Below are 24343 nucleotides of genomic sequence, written 5' to 3'. Positions count from 1 at the left end.
AGAATTGGAATCATTGATGCCACCTCCATGATCAGTTGCCTTTTGAAAAGCACAGCGAGCTTGCCAGTGAGATCTTTCCATGCCTTGAGTTGACCATATTGCCAAACTTCCTTGATCTGCAAAGTATGGACCATGTGCTTCAAGTATATGCTGCACAAGAAAAGAGATTAGAATCACAAAGTAATTCGAAATGATGATTTTTTTTTGCAATGGTGATAATAATGACCATGTAGTGTGTTATGCTATTTGTAGTCCGTGCCTCCACCATGGACTTATGAAATTTAGCAGCTGTCTCTTTAAATGCATTGGCATCACCATCCATAAACCTCAACTTCTGTAAGAGAGCTGCTAATCTATCTAGGTGTATCCACACTTCTGCCTTCGCAATCCTCGTTCGTCCCCCATTGCTCCAATCTGAAATAGCAAGGTGCAACTTTTTCCATGCTTCGTACTTCTCTGGTTGTTTTACTAGTATATTGCCTTCCTCATGTCGAGGTGGAGATAAAAACTTCCTAGCCTTGGGTCCGCCAAAGCATGGTTTACAAGGAACATTTCCACTCTTCCCCGATTTTTTCTCGTCCTTTTTTATTTCTACTTGGCCTCCGTGCAATCCAACTTCAGAGAGGACTTGTTCTACCTTCTTGCATGTAGCATCAGATTCTGACACGGGCTGCATCTTGTATGCAAAGCATATATATTCATATACTAGCTTCTCAATTATTCTAACCAAACATTGCAATGTGCAAAAGTGAACCCTTGTTAGTGGTATTTCCAAAATAGGGCGCCAGTTTGGATCCACTAGAATTAGCATTCCATTTCTCATGACTTTCTGATAACGTGTCGGAGCACCCTGTTGTCCTGCCTTGGCAAGCCATTCTTTCTTTCCATTTTTCCCTTTCTTCCTAGTTTGCATGCAGTATATGCACGGAAATTTTGCATTTGCTGCATTTGATAAACCAAACATACACTTCAATGTTTTTAAATCACCTACAAGATGCCATTCAACTTGATAGTCCCCAAACCCCTAAACGTGTAAAACTGCTCCATTATTTTGCTGTTGAATAACACTGGGTATATTAGTGAGGTTAAAAAAAACTTTAAGTACTTCATGGTCCTCCTTTGGTACTTCAAATGCTACAAGCCACCATATTTCATTCTCCGATTGTACACTGAAGTATAAAGGATGTTTTTCATCGATGTTGGGATCCAATGCTCGATTCATAAGTGTTATACTCACACGCTCAAGTTTTTGCCCCTTGATAATCTCACTCTCATCAAGTTTGAGGACAAACTTAAGCTTGCCTCTACATTCTTCCATAGACATATTGTAGAACTTGACCATAGCAATCTTGGAGCTTGAGGGTTTCTTACCTTCTCTTCCAACATTGAGGGTGGATGCTCAATGCCCACCATTACAAGGGGTGGATTTCATATAGTTGCCTCTCATCTTGATTCTCATTATACATTGATTCAATTCAACTATGGCTACCTTGTATTGTAGTAAATACAAGTTTGTCGGCTATGGCTATGGTATGGCTATTGCAAGGGGCGGATTTATTACAGTAGCCTCTCATCTTGATTCTCACTATACATTGATTCAATTCAAATATGGTATGGCTATAGCTAGTTGATTCATATTGTGTTTTCTTGATTTTATTGATCTTTTAATTCAATATAGGCTAATTTTATTTTACAAGTATACAATCTAAATGTCATCTTATCTTCTGCCCTAATTTACTATCTGTCACTCTATCACTTATTTTCTTTGTTCATCTCACACAGTCCTCTCTGTCCCCCCCTTCTCCCCTCCTCTCTCTCTCTCTCTCCCCCCTCTCTCTCTCTCTATGAATTGATGCTTAAGGACTGAACAACAACTGTGAAGAATAATAACATCACAAAGATTAAAAAAATAAAGATACCTCCATTATCACTGGATTGCTTGTAGTATAGACTGTTGAAGACGGAGATTTCTTACTGCATATTTATGAAGAGGACGATGGCTTGTAGCAGGGTAGAGTGTGTTGTAGATAGAGATTATTTGATTTCAACAAATGGTATCAAAACTACTCCTCAATGCTGCTTCAGAAGAACTCGTATGCAAGAAACCATATTCTAGAGGGAAAGAGAAGAATGCACAAAATTTGGGACAAAACTAGAGCTTTCTGAGGGAATGAAAAAATGCCCAGAAATAGGTATATACTTGTCCAAAAAAGATGAACATTTACAAGGAAACTCTCGAGTCAAAAAGGTGTCTCTGGGTAAAAAATAATCTTAAAATATGATGTGTACATCATTTTATATCGTTTTTTAACTTCCGCCCTTTTAAAAAGCGAGAATGAGAATGATTGAAAAGTCATGAGGGCATTAAAGAGTCATGAGGGCATTAAAGAATGATTGGCTACGTTTTTAGAAAAAATAGAATTGTATTTTTTTAGTTATGAGGATTTTGAGAAAAAGTGACCTTATCCTGCAGTTTGGGAATAAAATAATAGGTGAAATCTATTAAAAACACAAAAACTAGATTTGCTTGATTGTAGAAGATCTCTTTTTATAATATTATTTTGGAATCTCTTTTTAGAGAGAGAGAGGTGAGAGAAACCCCTTAAGGGGCAAAAAAGAGAGTCCATATTTCTCCTAATGCGCATCATTATAATTGTTGTATATGGTAGAAGATATTAAAATATTTTCTTAAAAAGTCATGCATGCCACAAGATCAGTATCCCTATAATGCTAGGAAACATTGCAATATCTTTTGTGTGGGGAGGGAGCAATAATTAACCACTAGGCTAACAAACTGCTATACCAATAAGGGACAAAAAGCTGAGGTTAATTTTTTATTTTCCAAAATCTCAACTCTTGAACTTAACTCCATGTGCTCTCATGTTTTATCAAGTGAATGCAAGAAAAGTAGGTGATTAGTGGTATGCTCAAGGCAAGGATATTGAAATAGCAAGTCAATAACTATTCAAGAACTATAAGACTAAAGATAAGGATGCACTAATCATTAATCTACATCAAGGGCATGGTAAAAGACATTCAACATTAGGGAGCTAACTTCATGGCTTCATAGCCACTCTTGTAAGTATATGCTTATTAAGTTCTCACAGAATAGAGATACTGTATATAGACTGGACAAAATGAAAAAAAAAAACTTTGGATCTATTCTTGTATAGAGCAGAGACTCCAATTGTACCCCACTCTAGTAGAGATCTAGATGACCAAATATTGAGGATAGAGAACCTTGTAGTGTTGGACACTTCCATCAACACACCCTTTTGTGAGTATCATTTGTAATGTTTAGATATATTTTCAAGCTAGAATGATTTCTTAAGTACTTTTTAATAATCGAGTAATCAAACTTCAATCTTATTAATGCATGAGATTCAGGTAAGAGAGATCTAGAGGTGGTTGCTAGGGAGGAGGAGTACGGTAGGTGGATAGACGAGGAGCTTGTGTTGCATCCTCACAGCAGAGCCACCTTGTAATAATCGTACACTGCAACATGGTAATGGCGACAATGATGATGACAGTAGCTAGCCCCCCTCAACAACTTTTGTTGATATTGTATGCATACAACTTTCTTTTAGAATATGTACATTGTATTTTCTACATGTTGACATTTTATAAATACATATTTATATTCATATATTCACTCTACTCTAGTTATCCTTATCTATTCAAGTTTATTTTATTCAGGTTAAAATTTTGAGATGATGAATAACTAAGTAGAGAAAAAGCATACCATTATGACTCATACTTCTATTTTTGTTCGATCGTCATTGCTTTGGTTATTGATCACCTTTTGTTGTAATATATATAGAATGTCCGCAAGTATATGTTGTATATAGAGTTAACAATATATGGTATGGACTTCTAGCCCATGTGTTTGTATGTATATCACCATGCACACAAGAGAGAGAGAGAGAGAGAGAGAGAGAGAGAGAGAGAGAGAGAGAGAGAGAGAGAGAGAGATTGCCACTTGAAGATTTGAACTTGCATCCCTCTATAGTAAGTTGAGAGCTCTATCTTCTCATATTATTTTACATTTGCATTACAACCTCAACACACTTAACCATTTATATAATTTCATGTCCATAGTACACGTAATAAAAAATGGCGATTCAGGTTGTTGTGTGATGTATTTTTATCTTATAAACATTATATTATTAAAATTGTAGTTGTGTTTTCTACTTTTAAAATGAGAGATCATTTGCGCATCATCTTTAGGTTTTATTTTTCAAAGCTCTAAATGTGTAATTATCATTCCAAAGCCAAAGCACATATCATTCAAAATAATCTATGAGTTAAACTAATTTGGAATACATGTCACCTTATTGTGAGGAGGAGCTATCATAAATAAGAAAACTAGAACTTCTAACCACCAACAATCGCCAACAATTGGAACTTGTAGTTATGCAATCTCTAAAGAAGATTGTGTGTTTTTGTTAACCCACACATTGACAGAAGTGTAGTCATGACTCCTTTAATGCTGAGTGAGAAGCAAATCTATCCATTGTGACACCTTGCATGAAATCCTCAACTATTATCAATTGTTAAACTTATAGGCGATGGACTACAACATGTAGCTTGGAAGTGTGTAGGACACCCATAAAGTTAAGATTACCTACAAATCCTAGTTGATCATCCTTGAAGTGGAGTAAAGCCACTTGAAGATTTGAACTTGCATCCCTTTGTAGAAAGTTTGGGAGCCCTTTATTCTTAGGTAATTTTGCATTTTTATTGCACCTTTTACACAATTTCATGTATGTTATCTATTATAGATGTAGTGTGCCTGAAATGAAAGGTGGGGACTTACTTTCTTCAATGATGTATTTTTTATCGTGGTTTCTTTTTCTATTTTTAAGAATAATATCTCATTGTCATCCATTTATAATTTTTAGATTTTATTTTTCAAAGTCCTATATTTTCAATTATTATTTCATTTGTCTGGACTACGTTTCACCTTAGAAGGAGTAGGAGTCATGACAAAGTAGAGAAGTAGAGCTTTTGTTGAGTGCTAAAATGATTGTATTTATATATATTTTTGTTGGATTTTAGGTGATTTTTGTTTAATTTTCTGGTTGATTAATTGGTTTTTGGATAGTTTGGAAATGTTTTGGAGTATGTTGGAATGGGTTGAGTAGGTCTGAGAAGCTCATGATGGTTTTTCATTGAATTATGATGTGCTGTTTGGTTTTGTGGTGTGTTTGTTTGGTTTTGATGGGGCTGTTTTAGCTTTACTTTTGAGAAGTTATGGTTGTGAATTAGTGGTTTGGAAAATGTTTGGGAGTGAGTTGGATGGTTTTTTATGGCTTGGATTGAGATGATTAGTTTTTGGTACTTCATGTTGAGCTTCTGTGGATCTTTTGTTATCTTCTGTATGCTCCTTTGAGTGTTCTATTTGATGGATTGGGGGTGTTCTCTAATCTTGAAAATGGAATAATATCAGCTCAAAAGAGTTTGAAGAAGCAAAGAAAGTAGCTTTTGAAGACTCAAAGTGAAGACCGAAGTGATAGTGATAGTATTGAGCCTTGAGAGGTTACTATAGTGTATCTCATCTCTCTTCATATTAGATATACCTCTTGGGAGGTGTATCTACGAGCAAGAGAGGATTCTTGAAAGTGATTCTTTGTTATTCTCATGTAACATAGACTTCGAGGTGGACAGCAAGTGACATCATTGAGGTGGAGATACGCAGACATATGCACTGCGCCCGTGTACATATATGCATTCCTTTGTATTCAGCATACTTCATACAGCAGGTCTTCTTGTTCTATTGTCACACACACACACACACACACACACCAACTCTGGGTCGAAACGGGTAGATATGGGGCCAACCCCCTCCCCCTAGAAGATTGAATTTGTCAGCTCTGCCATATCGAGCCAGAGACAGAGGAACACTATATCTGTAGATGCCCAGTGTACTACGAAATCCGAGGGCACTTCCACTGCCTATTCAACGAAGGATTCGGACCACTCTCCAAGGTGATGGAATTCAGGGACCAGAGATGCCTGGGGCTCTTTCTACTAGAAATACGATGCCACAGAGACCACCTTCTACGGACCACGGAGCAAAGACAAGGAGCCTCCAACCAACGCACACTCAACGAATTCTACCAAATACCAGCTACCCTCCCCACCACCGAGCCCCCGCCAGCCCAACCGGCCTCCCGACCCCGGGGGACCACCTTAGAAATAGCCACAGCAAGAGGCAAAGCCAGGCGCCCACGCCCCGCCGGCCCCCGTCCCCGCAGGAGACACATGTCAAAGATACAAGGGATACTCCGCCGCCATCGGAGGGCCCTGCCCCACCATTTTAGTCTCTCCATGTTAGACCGACCCATGAGGGACATCCTCGGATGAACACTCCAGGCGCAGTTCCACAACGCACTGGGAGTACCTCTAGATTGTAACCAGTCTAGATATCATTTTGTACTTACTCAATTTAGTTCAACATAGCATAAATGTTAGCTTCACTGGGATTTTTGGAATCCCCCAGACATTTTGTATGTAACATTTTGGTCTCATAGGCCAATTTGGCCCGTTGAAGACATTAATATAACTTTCTTTCTTTCTTTCTTTCTCGCGCTATCGCCAGGTAGGTCACGCCATCGCCATCGCCAGGTCTCCTAGGTCACGCCGGGTCTAGCGGGTCACGCCCACCATCGCCAGGTGACGCCCACCATGCCAGGTCTCCCGCTAGGTCACACCATCCCCCGCAGGTCACGCCCTTCCTCCCCGACAAGTCACGTCTATCGGTCCCCCGCAGGTCGTGCTTGCCGGCCCGTCGGCGTTGACCCGAGTCGCGCCTGTGCCCTTCACGTCTCGCGCCTCACGCGTCCACGTGCCGATTCGTTTCCCCTCCGACCCGTCACCGTCGGCCCCGCTCCACACGCGTTGACCCGTCACCTCTCGGCCCGTCCGAGCCCCGCGGCCTCTCGGCCCTCGACCCTCGGCCCTGCCATCTTCCTCAGCCCCTGCCTTTAGCCCTGGGCCCTTACACTCCGCCCTCGGCCCCGCCCGGCATCTCCCCTCAACCCTGTTGCGTGCGCTAGCCCCCCGCCCTGCCATACTCCACCATCATCCTCTTGCCACCTCCATGACGCCATCGGGTCTTGCTAGGGGGTCACATCCACTAAGTTCCTTCCTAGTCATAGAAACAACCTTTACCCAAACTTCTTGATCTCGTTTGACCACATCTCTTGCATCAGCTATCATTCTCGAAGCAATTTGAGAAACATGGACAATACCCTTTTTGCGTGTTGAAAGTCGGAGAGTTGTACGAAGTAGCCATTATCCATGACTCTAGAAACCCTGCCATGGTACAAAGCAAAAAGCTCTACCTCTTTAGGGGCACCCTTAAAGCCTCGATCTCCTCTCTCTCCAACTCATCATTTTTTTCATGGTTCCTATAATGATCTTTAGCAGCCCTATCATAACTGTCATGGTGGTCATATTTCTAATCATTCCATTTGGTATTCCTATCCCCGTCCCTGTCCCTGTCCCTGTCCCTGTCCTTGTCTCTACCCCTGCCATGGAAGGGAGAGAATGCTGCTATCAACACCAAAGCGTTGGCACTACCCCTATCTAGTTACTGACGTCGCACTAGACGACGGAAGATCCAGCGTGCCTGTTTGTGTGTGTGTACTCCCCGTGCTTCGTCTTGTTGAAGACGGAGCCGAGTTTGTGATGTGTAGGGGAAGTGTTCGGTAGCCGAGGTGTGTAGTGTGCCCGCAGGCTGTGCTGTGACCTCCTCCAGGGGTGCGTGGGGATTCATTTCCTGTAGGCTCCAATAGAGGTGGTCGGAGTAGGCGCTCGCAGTTAGCCTGGTAAAGTGGTACCTAGGGAATCTTTGGGGGTTGCTCGCGGGGGGGGGGGGGGGGGGGTTAGGTCATACCTACATGTTATGTCAAATTGCAGGTAGGCATGGTCGGCAGCCACTGCGAGTGGGCGGCGTGATATCCTGAAGGACTGGATGTCAGGGATAAGTGATAGGGGCCCGAGTATATAATCCACTGTGCTTGCTCCCAGTTTCTGTGTTGGTGCTCCATGTGCCCCCCGCCCGATGCAATTGGCCGCGTGGTTGTGTGGGAAGCATGTGAGGGCATCCGACCCGGGCCATCTGTCGAGACCGTTGAGAATGGCTAGTCCGTGTGCCCCCCCTAATGCCAGTAGGTGTTCACCATATTCTGTGCATTCAGCTGTGTCCTGTGATGCCCGATTGAGTCCTATCTCCTCTGGTGCTATCTCTTTGTACATGTGGTCCTCGCTCTCGAAGAAGGGAGTCTGTCTTTGTGTTGTACGTGCGTTAAAGTCTCCAGCCAGCATGACATCCCCCAGGCTGGAGTAGTGCATGATGTCCTCGTACAGCGGTAGGTATGGTGACTCGCCCTTCGGTGATGCGTATGGGGAGTGTGCTGGTGGGAAGTAGCACACTGCCATGTATATGTCTCGGGGGCGGTCTATGTGTATCCGAATCCACATGAACCGGGCTTCCTCATCTTTCCGCAACACTTGCACCATGGGTTGTAGCTCCTCCCGGTACAGCACGGCCACCCCTCCGGACCCTCGGGTTCCTCCTTTTGTTCGGGCTCTAGGGCGGCATGCCGTCTCCCACCTATATCCCCTCACGTCTGATAAGTAGGTACCTGGGCTTTGGTGGGTTTCTGTGTAGAGGATGATGTCCTTGCCGGTGAAGGTCTCTTGGAATAGGCCTGCATCTGTTTTCATAGCTCCGTTGTAGTTCCATACTGCGAACCTCAGGTGGGTCTCATAGGCCGCGCCCCGTCATTGGCGCTTATCTGTGATGATGACACGACCATATCTGTATATTGCCCATTTTCCCGCTTTGCGGGCTTCCAGAAGAGAGAGAGAGAGAGAGAGAGAGAGAGAGAGAGAGAGAGAGAGAGAGAGAGCTATATTAACGTCTACAACAGGCCAAGTTGGCCTATGAGACCAAAATGTTGCATACAAAATATCTGGGAGATTTCATAAGTCCCAGTGAAGCTAACATCTATGCTATGTTGAGCTAATTGAGTAGGAAGAAATACTGCACTGACTGAAATGAATGCTGAATACAAAGCTGTGGACTGATCAGTCCCTGCACGCAGCCCAGAGCGTCAGTGAGGGCACCAGATCAGGCTGGAAATGATGGCAGCACCAATGTCGAAGTGGGAACGGGCAGCACCAATGTCGGAAGTACATGGCAGCTGAGGTGTGGAGTGTGTTCCTGCAAGCTGTGCTATGACCTACTCCAGGGGTGCCTAGGGGGCCATTTCCTGCAGGATCCAATACAGATGGTCGGAGTAGGCACTTACAGTCAGTATGGTGAGTTCATATCTGCATGCGATGTCAAACTGTAGATAGGCATGGTTGGCGGCCACTGCGAGTGGGCGGGGTGATATTCTAAAGGACTGGATGTCAGTGATGAGAGACGGGGGCCCAAGTATATAGTCCACTGTGCTTGCTCCCAGTTTCTGTGTAGGTGCTCATGATGCCCCTCGTCCGCTGCAATTAGATGCATGCTTATGTGGGAAGCATGTGAGGGCGTCCGATCTGGGCCATCTGTCCAGGCCATTGAGGATGGCTAGTCTGTGTGCCCCCCTAGTGCTAGTATGTGGTCGCCGTATTCGGTGGATTCAGCTGTGTCCTATGATGCTCGGCTGAGCCCTATCTCCTCTGGTGCTATCTCTCTATACATGTGGTCTTCGCTCTCGAAGAAGGGAGTCTGTCTCTGTGCTGTGCGGGCATTGAAGTCTCCAGTCAGCATGACGTTCTCCAGGCTGGAGTAGTGTATGATATCCTCGTATTCATAGACTAAACCCCGCTCGACCCACCCAACCCCGCGTCACTCCCCCATGACACGGCACACCCCCCCACCCAACCGCACCCCCCCACGACGCCCCCCCGCACCCCACCTCGAAAAACCCCGCTCCCTCCACGCCACACCACCACGCCTCCGAAAACCCCGCTCGACCCACCCCACCCCGCGTCACCCCTCGGGCTTTGGGGCGGCATGCCGTCTCCCATCTATATCCCCTCACCTCCGGTAAGTAAGTGCCCGGGCTCTGGTGGGTCTCTGTGTGTAGAATGATATCCTTGCCGGTGAAGGTCTCTTGGAAGAGCCTTGCATCTGTCTTCATGGCTCCATTGCAGTTCCGCACTGCAAACTTCAGGTGTGTCTCATAGGCCGCGCCCCGTCATTGGTTTTTATCTGTGATGATGACCCGACCATCTCTATATACTGCCCATTTACCTGCTTTGCGGGCTTCTAGAATCTGTGGCATGCATTCCCTACGATGTGCCACCTGTGCAGGTGTGAGGCCATCCTCCAAATAGACCTTTTCCCCTTTTTGAGCTGTCCTCCTAGAGAGGAAGGCTTGTCGGGAGTCCAGGTTGGCGAATTTGAGGATGAGAGGCCGTCCCTTGGTGAGGTCTTTCCCTACGCGCCATGCATTCTCCACTATTTTGGGGTCATCTACTCCCATATTTTCACAAATCTTCTTGGCGTCTGCCAGGGGGCTGGTCTCCCTCCTTCCACCCTACCACCCGGATGTGGAGCGCCTCATTTTTAGATTCAGAGAGAGAGAGAGAGAGAGAGAGAGAGAGAGAGAGAGAGAGAGAGAGAGAGAGAGAGAGAGAGAGAGAGAGAGAGAGAGAGAGAGAGAGAGAGAGAGAGAGAGAGAGAGAGAGAGAGAGAGAGAGAGAGAGGTACCTCGCTTTCAGAAATTCAGACTCAAGAGAAGACACTGAGGGCCACTTTAGTGACTCAAGAAAGACTCCAGCTTTCAAAAGGTAAACTTATTAGGTTGTTAGATCTATGGATAAGGCTTGTCTTTGTTGGGAAAGGGACAAAGCTGTCTGGATCATTAGAGGCACACATAAATGGGTTGATATATGCCATTATGAAACCAGATGAGAAGGTTGATATTATGTATAGGAATATCAAGCATGCCTTCTTTTAGCGAGTTCAAAAAAGATATGATTACTCTCCTTCACCTACACTTGCATAGCTTTATCATGGTTGGAAATAAGAAGACCAAGGATGTACAATTCTTCGTTGAGGTCAATGGAGGTAGTTCACCAATTGGTGGGGTAGATGCAGCACATATGATCCAAATGTGATTGAGGAAAAGCAATAGGAAAGGGATAGGAAAAATAAGGTTAACAAACGAGTTTAATCTTTTTGTGAAGAGAGGACATACACCCTCTCTCCCTTCCCAAATCCCGCTCCACCTAATCCCAAAAAACCCCTCAACGCCCCATGATATGGCACACCCCCTCCTCAAAAAACCCCATTGCATCCAACCCCAAAAAACCCCGCTCTCCCACCACAACATGGCATGTCATCTCCCTTCCCCCTCTCAAAAAACACCGCTTCGCTCGACCCCAAAAAACCTCGCTCTCCCACGACATGGCACACCTCTCCCTCTCTTCCCAAAGACCTCGCTCCACCCAACCCCAAAAAACCCACTCCCCCATGACATGGCACACACCCTCTCTCCCTTCCCAAAAAGCCCGCTCCACCCAACCCTAAAAAACCCCACACCATCCCACGACATGGCACACCCCCTCCCCCACTCCTTTCCAAGAACCCATCGAAGGATACGTAATGTGTTTCGTGCTAGTTTGCAATGCCCTTTTGTGGGAAAGTTTGCTGGACCTACTATGGAAGATGCTCCCAAGGTTGATGAAATGGAAGAAATCCTTCAACTAAAGGAAAGTAGGTGCATCCATCTATCCATTGTAACTTTTAATATGGCCACAAAATCACAATCTCTCCATTTTTTTGGTTTTACAACCATGTAAGCTTGGATTCTTGACTTGAGCCTAGCTCAAATTTTCTTGAGTGTTTGAGCTAGGAATAAAGGTTGCTTAAATTATGCAAGATATCTAAAAAGTTATGCTCAAAATTTGGATATATGATGGAAGATGGTTTTGAGGTAAGACTACTTAGCAAGGGTATCCCTGTGGTCCATGTATGTTTTAGAGTGGAATGTAATGTAAAAGTGAGGTACACGTGCAAAGAGTATGGGGATATTTACTATGGGAGTTTGAACAAATGTGTGGGAGTGTGTTTCATTGGCATGGTAGTGTGTATCGGTCTATGGATTTGTAATGGGAGTAGCATACCCACACACACATACGTCTGGCACAATGTAGATGGAAATATTTTATCCCTCTTTTGTGAATATTGTAGGGAATGTTGATGCCATCATTGCTTTGCATGCAAGATGTGTATTTTTTGTGAAGAAGCACGCGACCGTTTTTTTTACCACAGAAGATTATCATTTTCTATTAAAACACCCCAAGGGCATAGACCTCAAGGTAAAATACATCCATGATCTTACATCATAGGGCTAAAAATCCAAGACAAAACACACAAATAACCCCGGGCTTGAAGCTCTGAAGGGGTTATCTACATACAACGATAGACTCATTATAGGGGGGAGGGTGGGCGGGGGGGTTTACCATTGCGTGGGTAGCACCCAAATTATTATGATATTTGCAGCAGTTTTAAGAAAAAAGGAAGGAAGGGCATATCATGAAAGAGGTGCCTAACCAAATGAAGTTGAATCTAGGGCTTCTTCTCAAATACCCAATAGCAAAACAACCTAGCATGCCACACAAATATATAAAAGAGCCAATGAGTTAACAATCTTATTTCCCATAGTTCTCTCTCTCTCTCTCTCTCTCTCTCTCTCTCTCTCTAGATCTTGCACCTATGTGCAACCTCGCAAACTCAAAGATACTAAATGACCCATCTTTAGCTTGGTGAGTGGACTAAAGTTCCTAAGAGATCACTTGCAAGGGACTCTTGAGCTATCCTAAGAATTGACTAGCAACAACAAGAGCTGGTTCAAAACATAGTGAGATGTTACACTTCTTGCACCGTGACATGGAGAGGTGCCGCGGGCCCAGTGACATCATTTCAAATATCTTTGACCAAAATGGGAAAGAGATTTGACCACAAAGAAGTGCCCAAAAGAGTAACAGTCCAAAAACGAGCTGTTCGTGGTGAACGTCCCCTCTGCACATGCACATGACGTACCAGGCAGGCGAAGCCAGTTTAACTGCATAGTTAGAAAGGGTGCACCATTTTCCAATCTGGCGCACATGAGGTAAGCTCGTCTTATCTCCATTGCATCTCTTTTTCCATGTCTGTTCTGTAATAGGCATCCTTTGCTTGTGCGACGTGTCTCAGTTGAACTGTGAAATGGTGAAACACAGAATTTCCCCACCGTTATCGGGCCTCTCCTAGTTGAACTGTAGTTTGCCTGCCATGTCAAAAAAGGTCTCACCACGGTGACCTTTTCGAGCCTGTGGTACTTCATCTGCGCAGCACGCCAAGTCTCGACAATGGACAAGGTCTCGCTCTCCCCCTCCCTGATGTACACATATGTATGCATGTATGATGTACCTATACCTTTAAAAAAAAGGTTCATATGGGTGTATATAGGTAGAATATTCAATATAATCTACAAGACTGCATGGCATATGCACATTGCGCATACATATTACATAATATATTACATTGCACATACATATTACATATTCTCTTTATTTTGCTTATTTTCAATGGATGTTTATGTGAGATTATGGGGCCACCTTTGATAATTAAAACTTCTATGGGTTTTTTAAAATTAAAGCTAGTCAGATATTCCAAATATTTTTTAAAATCACAATATAATAGAAGTTTGAATTTTTTGCAATGTATTATTGTTATTTTGATTATATATGTCTTGTGTTCCTAACTTTCTATGTTTCTTATCAACTTGCACTAAAGTTTAGATAGCTAAGATGTCACCAAATATAAAAGCTAGTAAAAGTTGCATCCCATCTACTCTGTTACTTGAAAAGGCCTCCCATCTCTTTGGAGAGCTCATCCATTTTAATGAGCGTCGAGAAGAACCATTATCATCTTCCTTTGTTATTATTATACTTGAGAGCTCATCCTTGCTGGCTTTCTTTGGGAGGAGGACAGCATGGATGGTGGTGAGCAAGCTCTTGATGAAGTACTCCGGTAGCTCAGCACTGTAAAAGATGACTGTCCATGTCCACTTGCACAAGCTGCCCATGATAGTCTTCATGTTGATAACCATAAAAAGATGAGTCCCAATTGTGATGCCCATAAGTAGGAGTTTGCATTGGAACTTGCTGATCCGCTTGCCATGTTGAATTGGGATCATGGGAAGTTGTAAGAGAAAACTTCTCAAAAAGTGAAGTAGCCTCAGCAACAAACTTGTCAACCTTAAGAGAGCATTGTTCAATCCCTTTCCGCATTTGCACAAGGTCATCAAATAATTCCCTGTCAAGCTTGCTGTCCAAGTGTCCCATAACCACTCCTTTGGCCATAACTTGAGAAGTATGTGTCCAAATGACACGGTTCTTGGATCTAGATGAAATACTTGATCACTAGACACTTGGGTTATTGTTAGAGATCATCCCCTCAACATGCATTTTCCTCATTCAGGCTGTGTACATATGTATTTTCCAGCCAGGCAGCCATTCAAGAGTGTTAAAGTGTGCGAAGCAGATGTGTTGCCACGTCAGCAGGCGACTGTGCAGGTGCCACATCAGCAGCCACGTCATCAGTGCCACGTCAGCTGCCACATGGCAGATCAGGTCGGACAAGTCAGCAGATCAGGTCGGCCATGGGACGCGTGCCAATTCATTTCCCCTCCGACCTGTCACCGTCGGCCTTGCTCCACACGCATTGACCCGTCACCTCTCGGCCCGTCCGAGCCCCGCGACCTCTCGGCCCTCAGCCCTCCCTTTCGGCCCTTGGTCCCGTCAGCCTCGGCCCTCGGCCCCTGCCCTTCGGCCCCCGTGTCCTCAGCCCTCGGCCCCTGCCTTCGGCCCTCAGCCTTGCCATCTTCCTCGGCCCCTGCCTTCAGCCCTGGGCCCTTGCCCTCGGCCCTCGGCCCCGCTCGGCATCTCCCCTCGGCCCTATCGCGTGCGTCAGCCCCCCGCCCTGCCATACTCCACCATCATCCTCTTGCCACCTCCATGACGCCATCGGGTCTCGCTAGGGGGTCACACCCACTAAGTTCCTTCCTAGTCATAGAAACAACCTTTACCCAAACTTCTTGATCTCGTTTGACCACATGTCTTGCATTAGCTATCATTCTCGAAGCAATTTGAGAAACATGGATAGTACCCTTTTTGCGTGCATGAAAGCCTGCCAGATTCCACACACTGTACCACTCTCGTGAAAATGTAGCACCCATGGTAGTGGATGCACTACAAGCCTTCTGCCAAGACAAAGACCTCACCGTGAATCTGGGGAAAACCAAGGTTATAGTATGCTGCGGAGTGTAGCTGCAGGTGAGCTGCCTACGAATGCCATTTTCAGCCAAGAAATCAGCAAATTCATTTGATACATACTCCCCACCACTGTCGGATCGCAAGCAAGAGATGTAGCATTCAAATTCCTTCTCAACCTATGCTTTGAACTGCTGAAAAACAGCAAAGACCTCATCTTTTGTTTTCAATATGTAAAGCCAGGTATAGCGAGTGTAGTCGTCAATGAAAGATACATAGTATCTGGAACCTCCCATAGAGGCATTATGAGCTGGCCCCCAAACATCAGAGTGCACTAACTGCAATGGACGTGTACTCTGCCTTACATGCCTGACAAACGGCAATCAAGACTGTTTACCAAACTGGCAAGCCTCGCATACATGACCAATATCTGAATATTGGAATTTGGGTAAACCTGTGACCAGCTATTTCTTCTGCATAGTTTGCAGCCTTTGCAAATTGACATGCCCCACTCTCTTGTGCCAGATTTCCAAATCCCTAATAGTGCCAGAACCATGGGCAAACATAGCTGAATTCAGCTCTGGCAAAGAAGCATCAAGAGTAAACATTTTGCCGTGCCTGTGACCATGAGCTATCAACTTGCAGCCATTGCCAAACTCTTCAATAAAGCAGCCATGCTTATTGAATCTAACCTGCAAGTTCTGCTCCGTCATCTGACCAACAGACAATAAGTTTTTCGTAATTGAAGGGACATGCAAGACATCATGCAGATTTTTCTTCCTGCCATCATGAACCACAAGAGGCACTTTGCCTTTATGCTCAATGCTATGCTGCGTGTCATCACCTGTGCATACATAGCCATGCTTTTCAGCCACCATATCTGTGAACCAATCACCGTGAGGGGTCATGTGATTTGACGCCCCTGAGTCAATGTACCACACTGCATCATCATATGATTTTTCAGCAATCTTATCTTTGACATATTGCATGGCAAGCAGTCGATCACCAGAATCATCTGCTTGACTGGACGTAGCATAGTGTCCATGCTGTTTACCCTTCTGATTCCCGTGCTTCTTCCAGCAGTCCTTTGCAATATGCCCATACTTGCCGCAGTAATGACAATCCTTGTCTTTGTTTGGATTGTCTGACTGACGCTACTGCTGCCATGAGCCTCTGCCACCACGGGAGTTAGATCTCCCCCTGCCTCAAAATTTTCCACGACCTCTTGCATTTGATGGCTGCTGATTTTGATTGCCATAGGATGCATTCTGCTGGCCTCCTTTGCCAGATCCATAACCCCTGCCATGGCTGCCACGGCCGCGCTGATTCGAGTAAAAAACTGCATCCTTATTCTTTGAACCGCTTGATCCTGTAGCTAAGCCAAGCTTCACCTCTTCATGAATCAATAATGCAACCAGCTCATTAAAGTCAGGCATTTCAGCCCGCACAGACACTGAAGTGTCAAAGGACTTGTACTCAGGACCTAAACCATTCAAGGTCACTGCAACCATATCTTCATCTTCAACCTGTGAACCAACAGATGCCAGCTGATCCGCAATAGTCTTTATCTCAGTTACATACTCCTGAATGGATCTGTTCTTTCTCTCCATATTATTAAACTTTTGCTTTAACTGGATCTTCCTTGCACTTGTAGTAGTGCCATAATACCTGACCAAGATGTTCCGTGCATCTTTTGGAGAGCGACAATTCATAATCTGCATAACCATGGCATCTGATATACACAAGGACAGCCAGTGCAAAACCCTGCGTGCTCTCTCTGTCCCGAGTCGATGAGCTCGCAGTTGTTCTTGTGTTGCAGGTCTTTCTTCTGTAGTAGGCAACCTGGGTTCAGCTTCAGCTCCAGTGACAAGCTCCCAGTAGCCTTTGCCTATCAGAAAGTTCTCCATGCGGAACTTCCATATTGCATAATTGTTGCTATTGCTATCAAGCTTCTCTCCCACAATCTGGGTTATGTTGTCCGTTCTATCAGCATTTGCCATTTTATAGACACTGCCTGACTACCTGCAAACCAGTAAGTCAGCTTGACAAACTTCAGCCCGCAACTGTATGTGACAATTTTCTGCAATTAATTGCAGAAAAAAAACAGGGTATTTCGACCCTCTAGCAGCCCCAAAACAGTCCGCAACAAGTGGGATACACTGTAAGCAAAACAGTCAAGACAAATGCAATGTAGTTACTTTAGTTGAAACTCTTTCAACCTCACTGCCAGGGTACAGACATGCAGTCTGAAAACTGTAATTCTGGGAGTGACCAGCAGTGATTTCAACCCCAAAATTGAGTAATATACATGTCATACATGTCCCAAACCTTCATAGATGGCTGCTAGTACATGTGTCAAGCCATACATACACATAAAAACACACAACAGTACATAACTAGCAGATACGAATGTTGTAAATACATTCCAGGTTCCAGACAGCCAATGCACTGGCAATAGGGATTCACTCAGTCCCAATGAACCATAAGACATTCGCATCACTTCAGTCTCCAATGCGCAAGCATTTGTGAGTCACAAACCAAGCCTTCAAGTACCTGTATGGCTAATGAACTCAACTAGTTCTTGTAAGAGCTAGAGTAACTAATGAGTGCTTTATGTCTGCAATTTTTGACAGTTTTCAGCCTGTCACAAACTCTCAGATCAGGCCACCAAAAGCTCCAAATTTACCAAGAAAAATGACATGTCTTCTACCAAGCATCACATGCTACATTCAAGCTCAGTGTACATGCCAAATAGCATCCAAATCTCAGACCATACAAGTGTAAAATGTCCCTGTACTTTCAATGACTGTTTAGCCCGATCTATTCAGACCTATGCAACTGTATGTCAGCTCGCACATGAGCTCCCACAGGGGCAATAGAAAGGTAAGAACCTTCCTTGGTATGCATCCAGCCTGTATTCCACTTGACACGTGCTTTGCATCTTAAATCCCAGCCAACAATGGCAGCCTGTTGATAAGTGCAACCCAGACAAACAATTCAGCTTGTAGATGACCAAATGAGCATTTGGAGACCCCCAAGCAAGCACACAAGATGCCAAGTATGTGCTGAATTAAATTTGTCCACTTCAGTAGTCAATGCAGCCCCATTTTGGGCATCAAGAACCAGGCGCAACCTGTTAGCAACTCGTTTTTACATCTGCAGTAGGGCTGGTCATTAAAGCTCACTCAAATCAAGCTCTAATGCTTGATTATTATCCCCTCTAGAAGGCTCAAATGGTTAAGTATGTTGCTTCTGCAGTCGTTCAACTCCTGAAGGACAGGTGCATTCCAGCAGACCACATGTTCAGCAGCTCTGAAATTTCGTTTTTCTTCAGCTACCTATGTTGCTTCAGCCAACCATGTTGTTTCAAGTACATAACTAGCATTCATAAAGTGCTTGATGGTCTTCATTTAGCACAGTAATGCTGCCCCAAATCCACGTTTCTTCCATCAAACGCAACCCTGTCATGCTGCGCTTTCTTCCAGGCCACGTTTGTTTTAAACGACTGCTGGTTTTTAGTGTTGATACTCATTTGCATAGGCTTCAAGACTTACCACTAACCTTACTTGAGAAGCCTTTCTAGACAAAGACCAGAAAGAAGTCCTTCATGCTTCCAGCTATGGTTGTCAAGGCCATAGGATAGATCTCTTCACCACTGCAGATGACAGTTGACTCCTTTCCTCTGACTTAAGCTCCTGCAAGTCCAATGCCACACTCCCAGGCACACAGTCTTTGCCGATTCATGGCTCTGATACCATGTTCAAATTCATGGAGACAGAAAGATATCATAACCAGAGTGAAGCAGCATGCTTCCTCTCACACACTTCATCATTCATTCAACACTGTATAGTGAAAGTACAACCTAAGGTCATAAGACCATTCACACCAGGAGTAGCACCGACTTATTTAATGTACCTGACTAAGATAGCTAGACTAGCTGTGTCCAGCTCATGTCGGTCAAACACACATGAGAGAGCTTGATATTCTAACATTATATGCAGACCACATAGTCCTCATCTCCAGTACCCCCGAGGTATTATAGTGCCATCTGGATGCACTACAGGCCTTTTGTCACGACAAGGACCTTATAGCGAACCTGGGGAAAACCAAGGTCATGATATTTAACACCTCTACCCAATGGATCCGGCGATCAGTACCCCCTTTCACATATGGCGTAGAAACAATAGAAGTGGTCCAGAGATACGCCTATTTGGGGATAACATTCTTAGGGCCGAGCTTTACTCTGAGGAAAGCAATAGAAGATAGACTAACACGAGGCTATGCAGCCCTAGGGTCAATGGAGAGCCAGTGTGCCCGCATACAGCTCCAGGAGCATCGGAAGCTATGGCTCTTGGACACCTTGGTCATGCTAGTACTTTTGTATGGGGTTCCCATATGGGGATCGAGTCTCTACCACACAAGGAGGAGCACACAGGACCAACCATTGCCCAAGGGGGAGGCCGTCTATAAGGGATGGGAGCAGATGGAGCGACCCTTGGTTCTTATGATAAGGACCTTCCTGCAGTGACTCTAGGAGCAGAGGCTCTCTTCCAGATAGTGACCTTCCTGCACTGACTCTGGGATGCACACATTCGGGTTCCCCATTCGGGTTCATTATTCGCATATCCTCATTCGGGTTCATTATTCGCCTAAGCTACATGGATGCACACATATCTCATGGAGTACGATGCACCATTGGACAGATCCACACATCCTCACACTAGCTGCGGATCGAGATAGGCAGGTATAGTACAAACCCCCTCCCCCCAGAAGACAGGATTTGCTAGCTCTGCCAGCTTGAACCATAGATAGAGAAACACTACATATGCAGATGTCTCGTGTACTATGAGATCAGAGGGCGATTCCACTGCCTGTTCAGAGAGGGATTTGGGTCACTTTCCAAGGCGATGGACTTCCAGAATCAGCGGGCTTTTCCTACTGGAGCTACAACGCTACAGAGATCACCTCCTACAGACCTCGGAGCGGAGACAAAGAGCCGCCCACCAATGCACAATCACAGAGTTCTACCAAGCACCGAATATCCTCTCCACCATAGAGGCCCCACCAGCCCACCTAGCCTCCCCCGCCACCGGGGCCCACCCTACATAGCCATCACAAGACGTAGAATCCGTCGCCCACGTCCAGCTGGCCCCCGCCCTTGTAGGAGGCACATGTTGCGGATACAAAGGATACTACAATGCCACCAGGGGACCATACCCCACCGCTTTAGTCTCTCCATGTTAGATAGACTCGTGAGAAATATTCTGGGATGATCACATCCATGAGCGGTTCCACACTGCATCTGGCATGTATATCACTTTCGTACCTATTAGCTATGTGCTCCTTTTTGGTTTTTCTTCCACTTAGCCTATCATAGCATTAGATGATAGCTTTATTGAGACTTGGGAAATCCCCAAACTCCCTGGATGTAAAAATCTTTTTGGTCTCATAGGCCGATTTGGCCTTTTGAAGATGTTAATATAACTTTCTTTCTTGTTTCTTTCTCTTTCTGTATTCGTATTTTTTCTTGCGTTGCGAACTCTCACATGGTAGCATTGCCTAACTGAGAGCACGTCTTATCAGAGGAGAACCCCAACCATCTAGCACTACTTGCATTTACTACAAACACAATCTTTTGGAGCTTAGATGGCCATATATGGAGTGTCCCCACCTTGCGCCTTTCCTAGGCGGCATTATCTAGAGGCAGCGTGGAGCTTGCATTTTGATCAGGTGGCATCTTTTGGGGCAAGGTGGCTACATTGGTGTTTGCATTTTATCAAGGCGACAACAATTACTGGCCAGCCCTTTTCTTTTGGCTGGGGCTCTATAAAAGCAGCCCCGCTTGTACCTCAATCTCCACCCTCAACCTTCAAGCTTTCCTCCTCAAGCTTCAAACCTTGGGCACCTGTTGCTCAAGCCTCAAGCTCACCCCCACCACCTCTTTCTCTTCGTCTTCCTCTTCCTTATTCTTGTTCTTCCTTTTCCTTTAAAGTTTCTCCTTCTCCTTCCATCCATACATATGTCTATTCTCCTTGCTCTACCCAAAGAAGACGAGGAGCTCTGATGGTCCTTGTAATATAATATGTAACATTTTTTATTAATTTTATCAATTTTATTTTTTGACCTTTAAGGTGCTAAGATAGGTACATTACATCCACTCCCCCTTAGAGAAATCGAGATGTCCTCATCTCGAGAAAAACTAGTTTTAAGTTCTAAGACCTGTGGGTTAGGACCCACTATGCTTCCGCTACGTATTCTAATTAAATACAATTGTGAAGACCTAATTAATTCTAAGTTTATTACAAAATACTAGCTCAAGAGTTGTTACATCAATAGATAGTATCAAAACAAGATATAAGTTATAGTAGACCCTAGTACTGGAGCTATACCCCTTGTTGTACTTAAGTTGCTCTTTCCATGGACTGTGCAGGGTTGGGTCTTCCTCTTCCGGCTGTTCAAGATGAGCTCTTACTGAGGCTGCCTGGTCATTTTTACGGAGGCATGCTATTTTGGGGGTGGTGTCATATTGGCGGCCACTTTTGGGACAGTTGGTTTGTTTTTGGAGGCCGGCGGCTACTATATATATATATATATATATATATATATATATATATAGCCCACATAAGCCAAAAGTGGCTTTTTTTTAAGGCCACTTTTGGTCAATTTTGCTAATGTGGGCTATATATAGTAGCCCCTCTCCTTATTCCCACAAACTTCTTGTAGATTTTAGTACCCCAGTCTCTGTCTCCTCTCCGACATTGATGTTGCCATTCATCTCAGCCCGATTTGGTACCCTCACTGACGCTTTGGGTTGTGTGCAGGAACTAGTCCACATCATTGTATTCATCTCCAATGCAACATTTGTTTCTTTATTTTCTGCTCTCTCTCTCTCTCTCTCTCTCTCTCTCTCTCTCTCTCTCTCTCTCTCTCTCTCTTTTTATCTCTGTATTCGTGTTCTTTCTTCCATTGCGCACTCTCACAAAACTAACTCGGCCATAACACAAGAAAATTAGTTCAACTATGTACATAATGGAAGAGTCTTCAACAAAACTTGGCTCTTTACGTTTAGTCTTTGCATTCCCTTTCATTGAGATGATGATAAAGCCTACCCTATAACTCTTCAAGCAAACGGCTTCATCGTTGGTCATTCATGAGCCCAACCAATAAACTTACAGCAAAATACAAAATACAAGTGTTCAATGCCATATCAAGGACCCAATCAGCTGCATGTGACATGGGAGGCTAAACAGCTCATCACACCTGGGGTTTTGGATGTGAGGGATTATCCCAACTGTGACCGAGATGGTGGCGACTTGCTTTATCAAGATGAAGGTGCTGAAGAGGAACTTCAGATACGGCTGAATGAGGATGAGCCCGCATTCTTGAGAGGACAAACCCGGTACTCTATTGATGTGGCCCTTGAAAAAAATTGTGAAAATCCCAAATGGCTCTTTGCAAAGGGCTGTGATGACTCACTCTGCCTTGGAAAAAGAGAGAAGAGAGCTTCGAGAGCAACAACAGAGGACTATGCTGGACTCCATCCCCAAAGATTTGAATTTACCTTGGGTGGATCCAATGCCAGAGTCAAGGGAGAGGTGTTTGGTACAGGAGCTTTGTGGTGTTGGCCTTTCTACCTACGATATCCTTGAGTGGAAGAAGGATGTGTTTGGAAAGGCACCCACTTTTGGTCAGAGATCAAAGCTTTCAATTCAAGAACAGAGACAGAGTCTCCCCATATATAAGTTAAAGGATGAACTGATCAAAGTAGTTCACGACAATCAAGTGCTAGCGGAGACTGAGAGAGGTTCAAGTAAGACAACACAGGTCATGCAGTACCTTGCGGAAGCAAGATACACAACCAGAGGAAAAATTGGGTGCACCCAACCTCAAAGAGTTGCAGCAATGTCTATTGCCAATAGAGTAGCTGAAGAGTTTGGTTGCAAACTAGGGGAGGAGGTAGGATATGCCATCAGGTTTGACGATTGTATAGGACCTGAGACAGTAATAGAGTACATGACAGATGGTATGCTCTTTAGAGAGTATTTGTTGATGAAAATATTTCAGCTTATTTTGTGATCATGCGTGATGAGGCACATGAAAGGACGATACATACTGATGTGTTGTTTGGGCTATTAAAATGGTCGGTTAGTCGGCAACCTGACTTGTGTCTAATTGTTACATCAGCAACACTCGATGCTGAAAAGTTTTCAAGTTAATTTTTCAGCTGCAACAGTCCTGCAGATTCATCTGACTGAACCAGATGGGGATATACTATTGTTCTTATCTAGCCAGGAAGAGATTGACACAGCCTACCAGATTCCATATGAAAGGATGAAAGGGCTAGGCCCAGACGTTCCTGAGCTAATCATTCTCCTTGTCTATAGTGCCCTCCCCAGTGAGTTGCTCGCTAAAAGAAGGCATGCTTGATATTCCTGTACATAATATCAACCTTCTCATCTGGTTTCATAATGGCATATATCAACCCATTTATGTGTGCCTCTAATGATCCAGACAGCTTCGTCCCTTTCCCACCAAAGACAAGCCTTATCCATAGATCTAACAACCTAATAAGTTTACCTTTTGAAAGCTGGAGTCTTTCTTGAGTCACTAAAGTGGCCCTCAGTGTCTTCTCTTGAGTCTGAATTTCTGAAAGCGAGGTACCTCTCTCTCTCTCTCTCTCTCTCTCTCTCTCTCTCTCTCTCTCTCTCTCTCTCTCTCTCTCTCTCTCTCTCTCTGTGAATCTGAAAACGAGGTACTTTTGTAGGCTGTCTTTGACGAGTTTGATAGGATTTTTGCCTACGACAGTCTGAAAACAAGGTAGCTGTAACCTCTCTCTCTCTCGTCCCTCTCTCTGTGTTTTCATTTTGAACGAAGCCTCTTAAAGTTTCTCTATAATTTTGAGTTTGTTTTTGTTGTGGTTTAATTGCATTGAGTATGCATTTCGTCTTGAAGCCCCAATCTGTGTTTATGCTATGCCCCAATCTGCGTTTCTGTCATTCTTGAAGCCCCAGTTGTCTCGGACTTGAAGCGATAACCTTGGGATTGGGATCTGTAGCCAAATGAACACCTGTCTTCA

General features: G+C 44.4%; 1 pseudogene; it reads left to right on the top strand.

The window, feature by feature from the left end:
• LOC148023496 (putative pre-mRNA-splicing factor ATP-dependent RNA helicase DEAH5 pseudogene) overlaps positions 1–23694 on the top strand; it is a 70060-nt pseudogene extending 46366 nt beyond the window's left edge.
• The last annotated feature ends 649 nt before the right edge of the window (positions 23695–24343 follow it).

The sequence above is a fragment of the Lygodium microphyllum genome, chromosome 16 (genome assembly GCF_053477565.2).
Source record: "Lygodium microphyllum isolate KBCC chromosome 16, Lygodium_microphyllum_v1.1.10, whole genome shotgun sequence".
Taxonomy (NCBI): Eukaryota; Viridiplantae; Streptophyta; class Polypodiopsida; order Schizaeales; family Lygodiaceae; genus Lygodium; species Lygodium microphyllum.
The sequence above is the reverse complement of the archived record's forward strand: the minus strand, read 5'-3'. Positions and strand labels throughout refer to the sequence as shown.